Here is a 16,404-nt window from a genome sequence, read left to right as displayed (position 1 = left end):
TATTTTCATGGATTCTAAAGGATATAAGAACTCAAAACTACCACAATTTTAAAATTCACAAATTGTATTGAACCAGCTATTGAAGCAAACCATGTACATGATAATACGAAATAAAATAATAAAAGAAATGTGTGTGTTATGAGTTACGCGAGGGATAGACATGGAACCTAGAGTAATCGGAACAGGAATCAGACGAGTGGTAGTGATGCCTACGGCATCATTCTCAATGAGATTAGGATTGGAACTTGCTCTTTTTCCGAATCTTAAGGGAGTCCTCATCCCAGTCTCTGCGATGGTGGCGATGATGCTTGCGACAGTGAGAAGAAGAATCATCGGAGGCAGAGGGAGAGAAAGAGAGGTAACGAAGATGTGGCGCTATGGCAAAATGTGACGATGGCGGAAGACGAAGCTAAGATGGTTTGTCTAGGTAAAGAGAGGGCAAGAGACAGAGCTGAGATGGAGAGGAAGAGAGCGCAAGAGAGTAATTGAATTAGGACTCATGGAGGCAAGATATATTTTTAAATGTAGGTTCAACATCTGTTTTCACTAAAAACCAATGTTAACTTATCATTTGTTAACATCGGTTTTTAAAAATCGATGTTAACATGACTTCATTAACATCGATTTTTATGCCACCACATTCTTGTTAACATCAGTTTTATCAAAAACCGATGTTAATATAGCAATGTTATAACCATTCTTTCTAGTTGTAGTTACTACAAAAAAACATTCTTAAAATTAATAAAATAGTAAAATAAATAGTCAATTTGGTCTCTTTTAAAAAATAAATAACAAAATAATCCCTAAAATTATAAATTATCAACTATTTTAATGCTTGAAATTATATATAATGTTCGATCAAATTGATCCTTAAAACTAAAAAAAGAATGTATTTGTTCATAATAATTTTAAAATAAGAATGTTTTAATATATATTAAAATTTAAAATAACTCATTTTTTTATTTTGGTGTTTAAATCTCCACTGAGAGTTAATGACTGATTCCTCTAGTTTTGGAGATTAATCTAAGAGATACACCTCTCACATGAAATGCTCTTCCATATACACAAACTTGAAAATTAGACCTTGAACCACATGCTCAAAAAAGATAATTATCTATCAATCATATTATATATACCATCTTAGTATATTATCATTTTAAGTTAATAAACCATTGTTTATTAGTACTTATTACCTCCAACTTAATTTTGTTAAATGTATTACAAAATAATTATAATTCATAAGAGGTAGAATGATTTATGATATATATTAAATATCATTAGAAATTTTTAAAAGACTTAAATATATTTTTTGTCTTGTAAATTATATAGTTTTTTATTTTTCCTCTATATTGTTAGTCTCCGTCTAAAAATGATGACATAACAAATAGATGATGATATCATCATGTCACATCATCACTTGATGACATTATCATGTCAAGATAGTATGAGTGTCATGTCAACATTACTTTATAAAGAGAAAAACCAAAACAAATATAATGTACGTGAACCAAAACTAAAAAAATCACATATGTACATTAATGAAGGAATACTTATCTTTTAAATTATATATTCAAATTAAATAAATACTTTACACTACTGCAAAAAAGGCATTTAACGACGGCTAATAAAGGCATTCAATGACGGTTACAAATCGTATTTATATCCAACGTCGTTGAAAGTTGAGACCATTAACGACGATTATAAAAAAACCGTCGTAAAAAGTCATCATTTCTAAAATGATTCTTAACTAGCAATCGTCTTAGAATGTACGTTTTTTAAGACGGTTCTTAGCTGAGAACCATCTTAAAATATACTGAGAACCATCTTAGAAGTGTACATTTTAAGATGGTTCTCAACTAGGAACCATCTTAAAAAATGTACCTTTTTAGACAGTTCTAACTAAGAACCGTCTTAGAAAGGATACTTTCTAAGACGTGTCTTACCTAAACCGTCTTAGAAATTCAAATGACTACCAAATTTTTACACTGACTTACAAAAAATCTACCAAATTACAGTTAACAAATTACAAACAAACAACCAATTACATGCAATATTCAACATGCAACATGTTCATAAAACATTAATTATAGTCCATATAATAGATTGACAACATGCATAAGAAACATACCGAGAATTAAATTTCTTAACCATAGGATCAAAAATAAGATATTTGAAACTATGTGCAAGAAATCTTTGGGGGTGAATTTCTTACTTGGAGGAAACAGAAAATTAACAAAACATTGATTATAACTTCTAAAGAATGTGGTATATATCCGATATGATTTTAATGAATTGTTAGAAAAATTGATACCTTGGCGACTTAATTGAGAAGCCATGTACAACAATCAATCATGGAGTCCACCAGGTTGAGAATCCACTCAAGCTACTACCGATGTTTTTACTAAAAACCGATATTATTTTTTAGGATTTTTTTAATATGCTGTCTGTTTTTTTAGTAACCCAAAATTAACCTACAAATTTAAAAGCAGAACCACAACATATAATTTTCATTCTGTTTTCAAACAGTTTTTACCAGAAATTCCATAAAAAATTTATTATTTAGAATTAAAAGAATATTTAATGTTAAGGAGACATGAATTGTAAAAAATGTAAAGTAACTAAACTACAATTCCAAAATTGCTTAAACACTAATTGTTTCATTTTTAATTTTCAAATAATAGGTTGCCCACTAGATGCGAAGCGCCTTCAATCTCTCTAGTTCTAATGGTCTAGCATCATTGGAACACTGCATGATATAATAAAACATAAGTCAATAATACATAATACCAATTATAACAAAACAAAATACGTTTGAATTAAGAAATTACCGTTTTCCAATTATTCTTGAAACTTCCTAAGATTATAGTTGACATCCAGTGCATGACGTAATACCCACACTCAGTGTTACGTAAAAATTAGTCTACACAGTATTAAAATATAACTAGAAGTATTATTTAAATGGCTTACTTTAACAACAATCCACCTAGCAGCAGCCTTGGATTTACTTTGTGGAGTATCGTCAAGTCCTTTCAAAGCATTGTTCAATACAAACATGGATGCATATTGTACAATTAAAATATTGATGTTCCTGACTAATGTTAATGTAAATGTATTGAAAAATAGAACTAACCTGTTAATAATTCCCTTGGGGGTAGTTTTCTGGCCTATTATGCAACAAACAAAACCAAATGACAACATTTTCCTTAGGCAAAATGACGACCATTTGTCAATGTGCACTGTAATGGAGAACAATATAAGTTATTTTACTATTATACATTATTTAAATTCATTTGTCAATGTGCACTGTAATGGAGACATTGACCACCGTGTGCTATTTCAAACATGTCTTCCTGCTTTATGTACAAGGGGAAGTCGTCATTAAACAACCCAAACACAGTAGCATCCCACATAACCTACAATGGCTTTAGAAAAAGTTGTGGGATGGTCAATGTCATCAGATACAGGGGATCATTGACATTACGATTCAGCCTATCTGTAGGTTTTTCCGATCCCACAGCTCCCTGTTTATCCAAGACAGTTAATTAAGATAATTTAATGACAATGAACACTTTAATTAAAGTAAAAACATTTAATCACAGTGAAATAAATGTTCTGATAAATGCTTCACAAGATGTGTCGGCCAAGCAACGAAGGTGTTAAGTGTCTGCCCCACTCATTGAACCTCTTGAGTGGGTACAGGAATGAGAGCATCTGCATCTCTAACTTCTTCAACACCAACCATAACTTGATCATGGAGCAAAGGGATGTTGTGAACGATTATGGAACCCTCATAAAGTCTTCCTCGAGCAACCAGGCGGGGAGGATTTTCTTCGACGTATAACCCGTATTTCTCTGAGTCACCCGTGTCTGGGTTGTTCCCTAACGGATCAACACAACTCTCCTTAGTGCTGACATAAGCAGCTGAAGGACCAACCTTTGGCTCAAGAGGCAATGCGAGTCCTTGTGATTGCATCTGCGATTGAAACTGGGACTGCATTTGGCTAAAGAACAACATCATTTGTTGAGTCACTTTTTATGATCGACTCCTCCAGCTGGTCCCTAATCTTTTGCATCAGCTGCTCCAGGTCTTCGAGAGCCATGGACGAAGAAGTACAGGAGGTCCTTGGAGCCGGTCCAAAGTATTGTTTGATCATGACACCGGCTCCAGCAACATACACACGACTAGGGTGTTCTAGTCGCCCAATGGCAGCATTCGATACAACCTGACGTCCATGGGCGACAAAGGAACCCTATGAGGCTCGCTCCTCCAATGAATCCTGTAATGAACACATTTATTGGTTTACTCAATCACATAATAAACATAAATAATTGCAATTAACAATTGAAAGTGACTTACAATCTTGTCAGTAATTTCCTTTGCTGCCTCAGACGTCATTTGACCAATTTCCTTAGTGTGGGTCATCTTCCACTTCACGTGTCGTCTGATGGGAGATGGAGGATCAATCACGGTGTTAGTGCTTCTGGATTGAGAAGCTTCCTCTAGTTGTTTCTTTTTCTTCTCATCCATCAACTTCTTTTCAAAAAACTCATAACCTCCATGAGACAACACGTGAGGGGCAACGTTTTGATTCTGAATGGCTTATGCCTTTTTTTGCACATCCTTTAAAAATTAAACATAATCCAAAGTTATTATTACTGACAATAATAAGTAAATTTAATTTTTAAAACAATGAAAATGACAAAGTTACCTTCCGTGAAGGGTCTCTGCGGCTCTGACAAAATTGGGTCCACTTTTCCTTGCTAATATCGTACTTTTCGCAAACAGTGTCATCAACAACGTCCTTGTCGGCTGCAAGTGCCCATTTCAAAGTCAAATTAGACTTAAACTGTCTCCACCGCTCCCCCACAGTTTGAAGTATTATCTTTTTTGTCCTCAAATCAGATGCTTCAGGGATATCAAATTCAACCTGACAAACGAAAATTACATTTTATTGTTACTAAAATACAATTTTATTGTTAATCAACAACATGCAACATTTAAGTTAAATACCTGAATATCCTCCCAAATCAAATCCTTCTGGGTAGCAGGGACTTGTTTCCAATTCTTGTATGTCACATCTACCTTATTGTGAGCGACGATCCCCAAATATGTTCTTAACTTCTTTCTGTGGGTACCGTCAGCTTTCCCCGTTGCAGGATCCACATGGACCAGGGGTCTCTCTGCCCTAATTGGTCTAGTTGCCAACGATCTTAGGCGTGTGGCTTTTCTTGTCCGCTTCAAGGTAGAAGGGGAATGTGATGTTGCATCAGTAAGAGGAGGAGGAGGAGAGCTAGGTGGTGTAGTCATTTGCCTATAAAGAAAAAAAACATTAGTTTTCAAGATAATCACAAAACTCAATAAATTATGTAATTGAATGGATTGAAATGAAGTACATAACAAAAAAAATTATATTAGATGATGTTAATTAATTCTCTTTCATCATGATCATTACGATTAGCATGATCGTTGTTAGCTTCTTCTTCTCCGACAACGTTAGGAGACATTTGTGTGGACAAAGGACTAACATAAGTATCAATGTATGAATCATCATCTTCAACATTAACACCAATTGTTTTCCCGTGTATAACCACTGACCACCTTTCATCACAAGGGTCTTGAACATAAAATACTTATTTAGCTTGTTCTGCCATGATGGATGGGTCATTCTGGTAAGTGATTTTCTTAAGATCTACCAATGTAAATCCCACATCATCGGTCTGTACACTGATATTGCTCTCAAGCAACTTACATTTGAAAACACAGATAGTGAATTTCACATAGTTAAGCTCCCAGATTTCTTCAACGAAACAAAAGTAAGGGATGGAAGCTACACAGGGATTGTCATCATGAAAAACTTGGATAATGAGCATCAAAAGTTTATAAAAAACTTGTGTACCTATGATGATGATCAGTGCAATGTCCAATAACGAATTTCGTGATCACGATGCAAACAAGAAGACAAATAGTGCCTACAAATTAAATATTTGAATGCTAAGTGAGATATAAGACAAACTTGGATATATCAACTAAGATTTTACATGAAATGAACAACGACCCTTGACTTTATATTTGAATGCCTCCATGTAACTATATTCAAGTTTATATATTATATCTGCTACTGAAATAGATTAAAAACAAAACACAACCACACATGGAAAGATACTCTATTGGAATCACTGTCACCAAGTACTCATTGGTGTCAACTAGTCCCAAGTCCCGGACAGACAGTGCTAAGGTTAAGATGCCTACTTATCACTAGCGAAAATATTTCAAACCAAAGATACCCTATTGGAAGACCATGTCAAAGTGTAATCAACCTACCCGCAAGTAACCTCTTTAAATAGACAAAGAATGGAGGTAATTCTCTCAATTAAGTATGGAAACAAACAAACATATTGTGTAAAAGTCAAAGAATGGAAAACCACGTCGTAGCACATGCACCCGATAATCACACCATCAGTAAGCATAAATAATAAACCATAGGGGAATGTACCTCAAAGTTAGAGGAAACAGTTAGGGTTGGTGATAGTGATATTGCCTGGAGGTTTTGAAGTTGTCCGGTAATCAAACAAATTATTTGTGCTAGACAAATTATGAATAACAAAATAGACCAAGCATAAACATAGACCCAAAGATAAATAAGAAGTGTACTTAAAGGGCTTTAGGTGCCTTACACATATTTGAGTCTAGCAGTGGAATCCATACCAGTTTCTTACCAAGAACCAATGAATTTGTTTCCAAAACAAATTCATCTTATTAGAGACACATAAAGCAGTCAACAAGAGGAAAAGCAAGTGATCAAACCACTACTACAAAACAAGTCTCGTCCTAGCAAAACAAATTCATCTTATTTGAGATCCATAAAGCAGTCAATAAAAATTATAAGTGGTAGTTATAGTAAACTAAGTGTTGAATCAATGTGATGAATTATAGCTTGAGTCATAAAAATTATTCATACAATAAAAAAATTTGATGAACAATTTTCTTATAAGAAGTAGTTGTAGTAATCTAAGTGCAAAGTGAATCAAGAATATTAATCTTACAACTCATTTTCTACACTTCCACGAGGGTACAGTTGTCAAAAATCTTTTGGAGCTAGTTCATTATATTAATTTAATTGAATATTTGGGTCATAATAAAAAACCTTAAGTCCTTGTCATCATTTGTTTGTACCAAAATTGATGCTAGTGATATTTATGTAGCAGCCGTGATAATCACTGTAAGCAGTAAGTACATTAAGTTGCCATTTGCGCCAATATAGAAATAGATAAACATGAAGTGCGTTCAGTTTATCATGAAAACATTCTTCAATTTATTTAATGTATTAGTTATGCAGTTGAGAACTTAAATCTGCTACTATTCATGTAAATACCATCCTAACGTTGCAAGTGATAGTAGTAGTTGCAACTATTAATGTAAATCTACTACTATTCATGTAGTCTTTATTTTAATCCTTAATAGAAGAACTACCTCACCAGTCACTATCTATATTGACCACCACTTCCTCCTATATAGTCCTCACCCTTTCTCACTCTATTCACACATCACCATAGTTTAGCACTTGAGTTATTATATAAATCACGAATGTCCACAAGTTGAGAACAAAAGAAGGAGCAAAACATGGAAGCTGTTAAGTTGGTGATCCAAGTGAGAGACCAGACACAACTTAACTGCTATTAAGTTAAGTTGTTAAGTTGGTGCTACCAACTTGCCTCATATACGATGATTCATATTACATACCATGAGAAAATTTAATATTAGAACTCATGACTCATACTACACATTGCTATTAAGTGAGAATAGTGCAAGTTGATTCCCTGTCCATGACTACTCAAATATTGAGATGAACCAAAGAAAACTAGATACAAGTCAAACACTTTTTTACACAAAAATCTCTAGCTTTAAGAACATGGGCAAAGGGTCTGACATGCATATGGCCACAACTATTTGCTATGAATCAAGTACTAGTAAAAAAGGAAGCAGTAACAATCTTCCAATTTGAAGATAGAACACAGAAACCCTTACCACATTGACCAGTGAAACAAGATTTGCAACTCTAGTGCTATCAAATAAATCGTTATACGTATGAAAAGGCAATGTAACAAAAATCATACCTTTAAAATAAAATAAAAAATCTCTAGCTTTAAGAACATGGGCAAAGGGTCTGCCATGCATATGGCCACATCTATTTGCTATGAATCAAGTACTATTAAAAAAGGAAGCAATAACAATCTTCCTATCTGAAGATAGAACACAAAAACCCTTACCACATTGACCAGTAAAACATGATTTGCAACTCCAGTGCTATCAGAAAAATCGTTATACGTATGAAAAAGGCAGTGTAACAAAAATCATACCTTTAAAATAAAATAAAATAAAAACTCTTGTACAATTGCCCTGCTAAGTGATTGAGCCAGCCACAAAATAAAGGGAATAATGGCAAACCAAGTTAAAATGAAACTAAAAGGCTCTGAAATCTACATTTAACAATTCATGAAATTACCTAATTACACACACATAACAAGTGCTTATGCTTGACCAACGTGTGGATAAAATAAAAACAAGGTTGCAGCAATGGTATTAACAGAGTCATGAAAAATAAGGTTGCAACAAAATATTTGGGTACGGTGGCGAGGTGTCACGATGGCACACTGTCATAGGGGTTGCAGATGCTGAGATAGAGTCGCGAACATGCACCTTAGATGGAGAAGAAGAGAACACGAGGAAAATAGGGCTCGCGTTCTGATATTTTTAAATGTAGATTCAACATCGATTTTCAATACAAAACCGATGTTAAATAAGCGGTGTAAACATTAACATCGGGTTTATGGAAAAAACCGATGTTAACTCATCAAACGTTAACATCGGTTTTAAAGAAAATCGATGTTAACTAACTTATGTTAACATCGGTTTTCTTCAAAATAGTTGTCAACTAATGCACATTATTTACAATTATACCACTGCATTTATGTTAACATTGGTTTTGCCAAAAACCGATGTTAACCTAACGATGTTAAATCTACATTTTCTAGTAGTGTTTTTGTTCATCATTTTTTTAATACTCGTTACCATTAATCCTTAATGTCAATTAGAAGAAATATCAACAATTATGTTTCAAAAATAAATATACAGAAAAAATAAGCAAATTACTAATATTTAATATAGAATAAATTATACTAACCATCCCTAATGTTTAAGACAATTACACGTGCCTCAACTTCTTTAAAACTTACACAAACTTCTCTTGAGATTTAAGTCAATTACATGGACTTTTCCTCTGTTCTTGAAGTATATCTAGATTTAATGTTATTATTGTTCCTATGAAATTGTTCAAGTAATTTTGTGTGTTGGATCGTTGATGACATCATTTGGTTTTAGACACTAGTAATAATTATTTATTTAGCTTATGGGTTTGTTGGAATGAGGTTAGTTCAATGATTTTGTTGCTCATAATGGTGTTCATTTAGCTGGTGGTGTTTATTTGGCTTGTAGATTTACTGAAATGACAAGTTGATTGAATTTTCTACAACTTATTTTTCTTTTTATTAAAATTATCTCATACTTGAAGGATAAAAACAAGAACATTTTTTTAAAAAAAATACTTATTAAATATCATGTGTAATACAAATGACTTGTTAATATCAAATGTTTAAACGATACTTAAAACTATATTAAAAAATTAATTAGATAAGTTTTTGCGTACATCAAAAACAAATATTTGTGAATCTTTATCTTGTAATAAGCAAGTTAATAATTAGTATAATGTTATATAGTCAATAAAGTAGGCAGAATTTTTCTATCACGTTTTTGGATTATATGAAGTGGTGGAGACCACTCATTTATCCAAAACTTATAAGTAGTATCGTATCTGTGTGTGATCGCATGGGTTGACTTGGTTACTCCAACCGAGGGACTCCAATTTCCTCTGGTTCAAGTCAGTTCTCAGTATAGTACTACTCCTTCTATTAGTGCATGATGGGACTTCCAGTAATTTATTGGCTTTGATCACTGTTTTGTCTTCTACATTAACGATTCATATATAGGCTTTCCTTCACATTTTTTTCAATTCACCTTTTTGTGTTTATTCAGTTCAGTGAAGAAACATATAAAAACTTAGAGCGAATAGGCATTTTGGTCCCTGACTTTTGACCCATTTTGCAAATTAGTCCCTATCTTTTTTAAATGTAAAAAATAGTCTCTATCTTTACATCCGTTATGAAAATAAGTCCCTACTGTTAAAATCCAATTTCCACTGTTAGTCATATGTCTATGTGGCAAGTCTTTGTCCATGTATCAAACCCATGTGGCAAGTCTTTGGACTGAATTGAAAAATTATGATAAGTTAGGATAAAAACCATTCAAAAATTAAGTAAACCCATTTTCCCCAAAACAGTTTCACTGCCTTAGACTGCGATTACATTGGGTTTTTCGCTGTGGTCCAAGAACGTCTCTTTGCATTCCCTCCATTGTCGGCATTCGTTGGTCATTGCCACTCTTCGCTCTTGACTCAGGTTTGCGTCATGTACGTTTTCTTTTGCAATTGTTTCGTGGTTGTTTTGCGTTTTCACAATTTTGTTTTTCGTTTTGGTCTGTGTTTTGGTGAACCAGTCCATCGTTTTGCTCTTCATTCATATAAATCATTGTGATGTTTTGATTAAGGTTTGATGAAGAACAATTTATATTCTCTTGTATTTTTGGGGTTTTATATGTTGAAGGGTTTTGATATAGCATGGATTCATTGTTACTCTGTTTTATGGTCCTTTATTATTTTGATTTATGATGCTCTATTTTTATACATGACATTGCATTTTGTTGTGTGATGTGCCTATGTTTGAGTTAGGTTTTTTATTTCCTAATATATGACATTGTTTGTGGTTTCTGATTGTGTAGAATGGATGCCAATATAACTTTAATATTGCACCATGGAGGAAGATTCACTCCACGTGCCAGTGATGGAAATGTTGAATATATAGATGGAGAATTTGACATTTGGGAGGATATATCTGCAGATTACATGAACACATTTATCCTATGTGATCTGGTGCAAGCATGTAAAAAGTATAGCAGGATAGGAGATTGTTTTTGGTTGATTGATAAGGACATAGATTTTAATCATGGGTTAAGGAGTTGTACAACAGATGGGGATATATTATACTTAGTGAAGGATGCTTTGGAAAATGAGAATGAGATAAACGTTTATTTTCATCATGAAGTAGATCCAATTCCAGAAGAAGTCCCACTGATGTTGGACTTGAAATGTCATCCAATTCCAGAAGCTAGTAATGAGGATGATTTAGATGATGTACCTGTTGTTGGCCATGAGGAAGGCAAATTTTAATTGATCTCTACTTGGTCCAACATGGTTAGCATAATTTTGAATAATTTTGGAATTTAATGTTTATAATTGATTAATATAATTTATTTGTACTTGGTCACCATTAATGCAGATGTTGATGATGGAGAGAACGATATTAATGTGGACGTTGGTGGTGGTGAAGAGAGAGATGTTGGTGGTGGTGAAGAGAAAGATGTTGGTGGTGATAAGGAGGAAAAGGTTGGTAATCCTAATGATGAAGATGACAATGATGAGGATGAGTGGTTTACAGAATTCTCTTGTATGAGGAAGGAAGTTGAAGTTAAATTTGAAATAGATGGTTATCATCCAAAGGAGCTCAAAAACCCCATTAGTAGTGATGATGAAGATGAGGATGTTCACAAAGTTTATCCTCAATACAATGAAAGTATTCGACTTGGTGAAATGAAGTTGGAACTAGGGATGAAGTTTGGTACTCTGGCTGAATTTAAATCTGCCTTGAGGGAGTATAGCATACTCATGGGCAGGAAGTTCAAGTGGAAGAAGAATGATAAATAAAGGGCTAGAGAAAAATGCAAGAAGGCATGTTGAGATTAAGAGATCTACTGTGCAAAGAAAGAACACAAAAACTATTTTCAAATCAAGTCATTTAAGCATGAGCATAAATGCTGCAGAGAAATCAAGAACAAACAAGCAAATAGAGAGTGGGTGGTTAGCAAACTTGAGGCCAAACTCAGAATCAGCCAAGCCTTAAATGTGTTGAAGCTTTGGATTATTTCAAGCAAGAGTTTGGAGTTCACATTGAAGTTACAAAGATGTGGAAAGCCATGAAAGAAGCAAAGCAACTAGTAGAAGGGAGTGAGAGGAAACAATATGCCAAAATATTTGACTATGCACATGAGTTGTTGAGGAGCAATCCTGGGTCAACAGTTAAGATCAACACAATGCCAAGTCCAGAAGGTCCACCACAATTTTAGAGGCTATATATTTGTCTTGCTGGTTGTAAAAAGGGGTTTGTTGCTGGATATAGACCATTCATAGGTCTAGATGGATGTTTCCTAAAAAGTGCATTTGGAGGAAACTTGCTCTCTGTTGTTGGGGTTGATGCCAATAACCACATCTTTGTTATTGCTTATGTTGTGGTGGATGTGGAGAACAAAGACAATTGGAAATTGTTTTTAACTTTGTTGCATGAAGATCTTGGGGATTACATACAGAATGGGTGGAATTTCATGTCAGACATGCAAAAGGTATGACATGGTCTGATTTGCAATTATTATCATAAGTTAGGGATTTAATTGCAGTTAATGACATAAGTTAGGGACTACTTTGAAATATTTACTAAACTGCTGTATTTTTTCAGGGACTTATTCCATCTTTACAGGAAGTCATGTCGGGTGCACCTCATAGATTTTGTGCCTTGAATCTTTGGAAAAATTTTACTAAGCAATGAACTTAAAGGAATTGTGTGGCAATGTGCAAAGTCGACTACTGTTGCTGAGTTTGAAGGCCATATGGTGCATTTGAAGACAATCAACTGGCAAGCTTATTTCAGTACAATACCCAAAGCTTGTTGATTTTCTCCTTCATTCTGCTCCCAATTCCAATTCTTTTGTTCTTCAAAGATTACATCTTTGCTAATTATAATATTTCTGTTGACTGGATCAAATAATCTATATGCCTTGGATTCATCACTGACTCCAAACAAAACACATTGCTTACTCTTGTCATCCAACTTAACCCGCTGTTGGTCTGGTGTATGAACATGAGCTAGGCAATCAAATACCCAAAAATAATTAACAGAAGGCGTAATTCCACTCCATGCTTCTTTAGGAGTTTTGTCTTGCACTGCTGCTGTGGGACTTCTATTCAGAATGTGAACACACCATTTTGTTGCTTCTGGCCAAAAGTTTTTGGGAACTTGTCTCCCACTTAGCATTAAGTGAACCATATTCATGATGGTTTTGTTTTTTCTCTCAACAACCTTATTCTACTGGGGAGTGTAGGCAGCGGTCAATTGTCTCTTTATGCCTTGGCCTCTACAAAATTCTTCAAACGCCTTGGAAGTAAATTCTCCTCCCCTGTTTGTTCGTAAGCACATAATGCTTTCTCCAGCCTCTTTTTCCACCAATGCTTTGAAACTTTTAAAGAAAGAAAGAGTTTTTGATTTCTCACTCAAAAAATATACCCAAGTTTTACGTGATAAATCATCAATAAAACTCAAGATAGATCTCTTGTTACTGCTTGATGTTGGCTGAATAGGCCCGCATATGTCAGCATGAACCAATTGTAGCTTCTTTGATGCTCTCCATATCCTTTTCTTTGGCATTGCATTTCAGTGTTGTTTCCCTGCTAGACAATGTGCACAAATATTTCTGGGAGTTATGATAGAAGACAACCCTTTCACCATTTGTTTAAAGATAAGAGTTTTTAAGCCATCATAGCTTAAATATCCTAGCCGATTATGCCATAGTTGAAAATTATCCTCCAAATCCACCTGAAAACATGTTGTAGTTTCTGCTCCCATAGTTGCTATCAGCACAAACATTCTGTTTCCACTCATGTTTACTTCCATGACCGGGCCTTTCTTAGGATGAACAACATTGCACCTGTTGTTCTGAATTGTTATAATTAAGCCTTTTTCTTGAAGCAGTCCTATACTCAATAAATTATTCTTGAGTTCAAGAACATAATATACATGTGTGATTACATGTATAATCTCATTCACAACCATCCAAACACTACCTTTCCCCTTCACAGCTATGTGAGTATCATTACCAAGCCTTACATTGTGCCGAAAGTTCTCATCCAATTCTGAGAACCACTCCTTGTTACTACTCATGTGGTTGCCGCATCCCGAGTCTAGAAACCACTCATCCTTCTTCCCTTCTATGCAATCTATGAAGGTTATTAACAAGAGCTCATCCTCTTGTTCCTCTTTATCCTCCATCTCAGCATAATTTGGTTTCTTTTCCCACGTAGGACAATCATATTGAAAGTGTCCAAGCTTGTGGCATTTGAAGCATTCAACCTCAGCCTTGTTGAATGTCTGTCTTCCCCTTCCTCTGCCTCGAAAAGACCCTATACTTCTCCCTCTTCCTTTACCTCTTCCACTTTTCTCATCAGCCACCATCTGCATGACCTGCTCCTCTTCTGCTGGAAACATCATTCTCTGCTCGTGAACCAATAGACTACTTTGCAGTTCGTCTGTTGTCATAGTATCCCTGTTGTTGGATTCTTCAATGGAGCACACCATGTAGTTAAACTTCGTCTTCATAGATCGCATAATTTTTGCAGTTATGACACTCTCTTGCATATTTTCTCCATATGCTTTCATACTTTTGGCAATTTTCAACGTCCGAGCAAAGTATGAATCCACTGACTCTCCCTCCTTCATTTGCAGCATCTCAAAGTCTTTGCGTAAGGCTTGTAGTTGCGCTCGTTTCACCCGTGTTGAGCCCTGGAACTTCTGCTTCATCGAATCCCATATATTCTTAGACGTCTCATCATTTAGAATAGTGTCCAGAATTTCTCTATCAATTGCTTGATAGAGATAATTCTTTATCTTCAAGTCCTTCAGCTATTGTTCTTCCATCAACTTGATTTCTGCTTCTGATGCATTTGCTTTGCCTGGATTAATGGAAATTACATGTTCTACCAAGTGCCAATATTCCTTTGATCGAAGGAAATTCTCCATTAACTTTGCCCAGTGATCATAATGCCCATCAAATTTCGGAATTGCAAGTTGTACATATTTAATGGATTTCACCATTTCTCAAGGGTTCGTCTAAACACTCACACTCACAGGTGTGTTTCTCTCACTCTCATTCGATTGTTCTGGTTTAGGCCCCTGTGAAGGAGCTTTGATACCAAATTGTGAACACAATTAGGTAAGATATTTCTAAATTTCTGTACCGTTTGTATTATTCAAATTGAGAAATGAATCACATCTTTATAGGAAATGCAAGAATAAAAAAAACTGCCCCACCTCCACGCATATCGTGGGTGGCTTCCTAACTATGTCATGAGCTAAATTTTAGCTCTCACTCCCTAAAAAATAGGTTAACAATTAACTTAAAAAGCTTAATACTTGAAAACAAAAAAACAGAAACCGATAAAGTTATTTAATTGCTAACACATATTGTGGATTTTAGCAATAATAATATGATTTGTGCATCTTTTGATTCCATGAAAGGAATTAGGGTTTCATTTAGAAGGAAAATTAAGGATTAACCACGAAGGGGTTAGGGTTAACCTAAGAGTGATTGAGTGAGATTCTTTAAAAAGAAAGGTTCATTTTTAGTTAGAAGGGTGTTACTTCTATGAACTACGTCAAAACTTCTTTCAGTAAATATTCAAACATTCAATACGTTTGTATTATAGTTTGGAAAGTATTTTTGAGAATTCCAATGTGCAATAATGAATTTCAATACACTAAATGAAGAAATAAATAGCTGTCGCTTTTAGAATAAAATTAGTTTTAGACTCAATTAAACAATAATGAGCATCTGGCTTTCAATTCAATGATATATTAAAAAAAGTTGGGACAATATTCTCTATTTGTTTCCTTCCAAATTATATATATATATATAAACTGGTGTAATATTTTAAGGAATAAATAACATTATCCAAGAGTTATCCGACAAACCAAGGTATTGTCCAAACAAACACTAAACCTGTGTGAATGAAAAGAAAATTCGACTCAAACGAACTCTATACACTCAAGTAGACCATCAAACAATTAGATAAAATTAATATGGAGAAGAAATTATGAATGGCATTCCTTAAACTCAGCAACTAAACGAGAAAAATTGCCGCGGCAACCTCCACATACATCTTTGAATAACTTGAATTTCTTGTTTGTAATTAATAACTTTCTAAGAACAGTCAATAGTATGGCGTTATATGTTTGTGGTTTGAACATACCAACTAATTACATATATTTCATCCGCATTGCCACGTGAGAGGAGGACCTAATCATTTTGAAATAAAATTGTAAACAAAAGAAACGAGTTGAAGTGTTGAACTGTACAAATATAAAATAAATTTGAATATAGTTGTGCCCACTGAAGTCTTACTTAAACTTCGA

The sequence above is a fragment of the Glycine max genome, chromosome 9 (genome assembly GCF_000004515.6).
Source record: "Glycine max cultivar Williams 82 chromosome 9, Glycine_max_v4.0, whole genome shotgun sequence".
Taxonomy (NCBI): Eukaryota; Viridiplantae; Streptophyta; class Magnoliopsida; order Fabales; family Fabaceae; genus Glycine; species Glycine max.
This window is presented reverse-complemented; position numbering follows the sequence as displayed.